The sequence below is a fragment of the Ailuropoda melanoleuca genome, chromosome 10 (assembly GCF_002007445.2).
Source record: "Ailuropoda melanoleuca isolate Jingjing chromosome 10, ASM200744v2, whole genome shotgun sequence".
Taxonomy (NCBI): domain Eukaryota; kingdom Metazoa; phylum Chordata; class Mammalia; order Carnivora; family Ursidae; genus Ailuropoda; species Ailuropoda melanoleuca.
In genome coordinates this window covers 8,238,490-8,242,922 of record NC_048227.1, presented here as the reverse complement: position 1 = coordinate 8,242,922, position 4,433 = coordinate 8,238,490, and positions in this window count along the sequence as shown.

Sequence of the window (4,433 nt, the reverse complement as noted above, 5' to 3'; positions counted from 1 at the left end):
GAATCACAGAGCAGAACCCCAGCCCCCCCCCCCCCCGCCATTTGTCCAGGAAGGCATAGGAGGGAAGGTCAGTAAGCTATTGGAAGTGGATAACTAAGGTGAGTTGTGCAGGGGTAGGACTTGAAAAGGAGGGGAGAAGCCGGACAGAGGAGTCGGCATCTGCAGAGCCCAAAAGTTACGTGGTGCACCTGGGCCACTGTAAGTAGCCCATGTGGCTGGAGCAACAAGGGATGGGTGTGGGGCAGAGGAGGCTGGTGAGGTAGGCAGAGGGCTGAGTGTGGAGGGTTTTGTGGACCATGCCAAGGCTCTGGGGAGCAGGATTTTAGCAGAAGAATTCCATGAGGGCATTTTAAACGAGCACACTGGCTGGAAAGTATGGGATGGATTAGACTGGATTATGCTCTTTGTGACTGTTTCCTTACACTATGCCAGCTTCTGATAGAAGTGGAGTTAGACATGAGATGTTGCCCTCAGTTTGCTCCTAGCCTCCTTGAAGAGATAGAATGGACATAGAGAGCTGTAAAGGGCAGACAAGGGCTGTGGAAGTTGATAAGAGGGTATTTTCTTTCACTTGGGCACCTTGAGGCATCATGGAGGTGCTGTTTAAATTGGGTCTTGAAAGCATGGGTAAGGTGAGGATGTGTGGCCAGGTGGGTGGGATTCTACATGGAGCTGAGGAATGGAGGTGGGGAAGCTGGATGTCTGTGGGGGGAGCAGTTGTTAAACTGTTGGAGATGGGTTAGGGAAGGGGAGGCGTAGACAAAAAGAAGGTATTAAAGGCAAGTGTGCCGGCAAATACTGTTGATAGGGAGGGACCAGACTGTGATGGGCTCTCAATGTCAACCCAAGGAACTTGAAGTGTATTCGGGAAGTCTACCTGGGGAGGCTCAATCTTGCACCTGACTCTCAGGTGGACCAGGAGAGACAGAGTTGGAGAAGCCAGTTGGAAGAGAATACTTCTCAGGGTGAGAGGCACAGAGGTCCCAAGCAGATGCTGGCAGCAGGGGCTGAGGAGGTGAGGAGGGAAGAGAAAGCAAGCCACGGCAGCTGCGGGGCTGTGGGGGAAAGGTGGTGAGGAGCTAGAAACCCAGGTTTTTCTCCTAACTGCCTGGGGCCAGGGAATCCCCTGGGGGGAGGGGGGAGCAGAATTAGGAAGGAAGGTGAGTCTGGCTTCAGACATATGGAAGGTGCCAAAGAGGCCAACAGGAATGGAGCCATGGGCCCCACAGAAACCATGTGCCAGGGCTAGTGCTTGGCGCTTGAGCTGAGATGTGTTTAACTGCATTCCAATCACCCAAAACAAAATCTTGAAAAGAAAGTGTACGTGTAATGGTTTGATCTTTCTTCCCATCCTAAGATAACCATTCTCCCCTTGCTTTCATGTTTATGTAGTTTTATTATACCTATGTGTTTCTAAGGAAAGTAAAAAAATATTGCTAAGATTTTTCTGTGTTATTGCAGGTCACCTAGTTCATTTGTTTTCACTGCTGAATAGTCTGTGGCGTGAACACACCACAGTTCATGCGTCTCATCTTGCGCTAATGGGCACTTACTTGTTTCCAGATTTCTGCTGTTGCAAATGTGCTGCTCTGGCCGTTTCCACACACATCTGTAGTCCATGTGCAGGAGGCTTTCTTGGGTGTGAACTTAGGGGTGATATTTTGCTGGGCTATAGGGTAAATAAATGCTCTGCTTTCATAGCTACAGTTTTCTGAGGTGGTTGCACCAGCATATGGGACTTCAGTTGCTCCACATTCTTGCGATCGCTCACTATAGGCAGACTTTATTTTTGCCGATTGAATGGATTTAATGTGGGATCGTTGGGATTGTGATTTCTGTGTTCCTGAGCCCTGATGTTGGATAAAAATAAGCTCATTGGCGTATGTGTTTCCTGTGAAATATTTGTTCATGATTTTTGCCAACGTTTTATTATTTTTTTTTTAAAGATTTTATTTATTTATTCGACAGAGATAGAGACAGCCAGCGAGAGAGGGAACACAAGCAGGGGGAGTGGGAGAGGAAGAAGCAGGCTCATAGCGAAGGAGCCTGATGTGGGGCTTGATCCCATAATGCCGGGATCATGCCCTGAGCCGAAGGCAGACGCTTAACCGCTGTGCCACCCAGGCGCCCCAGCCAATGTTTTATTATTTACTGATTGTAAGGGCTCTTTATAGATTCTTGATTTTGATCCTTTTGTTTGTGTTGTGAATATTTTCTTCCAGCTTGTATCTTTCTACTTTATTTAAGACCTCTTTTGTTGAACCATTCTTAATTTTAACATAGTGAAATTTTGTTTGTTGGGGGTTTTTTTTGTAGTCAGTGTTCTTTTTTTTTTTTTTTGTAGTCAGTGTTCTGTGTCTTGTTTAAAACATCTTTTCCTGGGGTACCTGGGTGGCACAGTCGTTAAGCGTCTGCCTTCGGCTCGGGGCCTGATCCCAGGGTTCTGGGATTGAGCCCCGCATAGGGCGCCCTGCTCCGCTGGGGGCCTGCTTCTCCCTCTGCCCCTCCCCCTGCTTGTGTTCCCTCTCTTGCTGGCTGTCTCTCTCTCTGTCAAATAAAATAACATAAAATCTTTAAAAAAATAAAAATAAAAAAATAAAACATTTTTTCCTGACCTTAGTCCTTGCCTTTAAGGAGCCTATGCCCTAGTGGAGGACCAGGTAGACCGTCGCACTCAGATGTTACGTGCACATTGCTTGTTAGAAGTGGGTGTAGGAAAGCTGTCACAAGGTAGAGAGTCTCGAGCTGTAGCTTCTCCTCAGGTGCTGGAGACACGTGTCTGCAGAGGCCAGAGGCACTTTCCTACTTTTTGACAGAGAAATGGATTCAGAGAAGTATTTCCAGGACCGTGGGAGCGCGGTGATAGGTGTTGGGGGAGCAGTAGACTAACCACTCCAGTTAGTTTGCACGTCTTCTGTGGCCGTTTCCACACTATCGTGGCAGAGTTGCACGGGTGCCACAGACACCCCTATGTTCTGCAAAGCCTAAAATATGGACTCTTTTGGCCCCTTAGAGGAAAAGTTTGCCGACTCCTGCCGTGGGGAGTCGTGGTAACTGTGGTAATCGGACGAGTGTGTCCTGGCCACCACAGTGGTTCAACTAGTTGTTGCTGGATGGGTAATGAATCTAGGTCAGCGCTGCCAATGTTGCCAATTTTTCTGCTTTCCAGAAGGCGGAAATCTGGATTTCTTTTTTTTAATGGCAAATATTCCAATTTTTAAACAACAGTTCAGTTAAAAAAACAAAACAAAACCAAAAAAACCCCTGAAAACTGTGTTGGCCAGGAAAAACCTATCCCACAGGCCGATGTGTCCAGCATCAGCATACCCCTTCTGTCTTGGTGGACTCTGGGAACAGATTTGGGTTTCCTTAGACCTGTGGATTCTTGGCCAGGTTGCTTATCTTCTTTTGCTTCCTGTCCTCATCTGTAAAGTCAAGCAAAGACCCACGTCTGGGATGGCGAGGCTTGAACAAGCACCCGTGTAAGGTACTCAGTGCGTGGTGCCTTGTAAGCTCTTGGTTGGTGGCCATTGCTGTAACTCCTGCCTCTGCTTCCACGGCTCCCCCATTTTGACCCCCTGGGGAGGCCTGGGAACCAGGGCTCTGTCCTGACTAGCTGCCAGTGGTCACGTTGCTCCTGGCAGAGAACGGGCAGCATAGTAGTTCTTGGTGCTGGTGGAGCAGGTTGCCTTCAGGGAATCGAAGGTGGCTAGGGCCTGCCCCCTGGCCACCCTGTGGCTGGCTATTTATTTAGTGAGAGAGAGAGAGAGAGCGCGTGCGTGCACGTGCTCATGAGCCACGAGCAGGGGGAGGGGCAGAGGAAGAGAGAAAATTCCAAGCAGCACCACCCTTGCCCCCCCCCCCACCGCTTCAGCACAGAACCTCAGGTGGGGCGCGACGTCACAACCCTGAGATCATGACCTGAGCTGAAATCAAGAGTTGGACGCTCAACCCACCAAGCCACCTGGATGCCCCCCCCCACCCTGAACCCTGTTTGGAAGGTCCTGCTCTGACCTACCCCTGGAGGGATCAGGCAGGCACCCACCAGGGGTGGTCCCTTCCCTTCCAGCAGCCTGGTGTGTGAGGGACAGATCATGTTTTAGTGTCCTTCCATCTCTCAGAAGCCTGGTAAGTTCTGGGTGGCACTGGCTTGAGCAGTCTGTTTGAGAGACAAAAGCCCCATCTTGCAGTGTCTGCCTATTTCGGTAGTTCAGGCGCGTGGATGGTCTGTTTCATGCCTTTTCTTGGAACTCAGAGCTGGGGATGTGTCTTGGCAAAGAGGTGCCTGGTGCTTTGAGGAGGTTTGTTGTCTGCGAAACCACACTGGGGTAGTTAGCAGCCATTTAAAGTAATGATGCTAAGTCATGGTGGTGGTGGTGGTGGTGGTGGTTTGGTTTATATATTTATGGTCTTTTAAGAGTGCTTGGCATTTT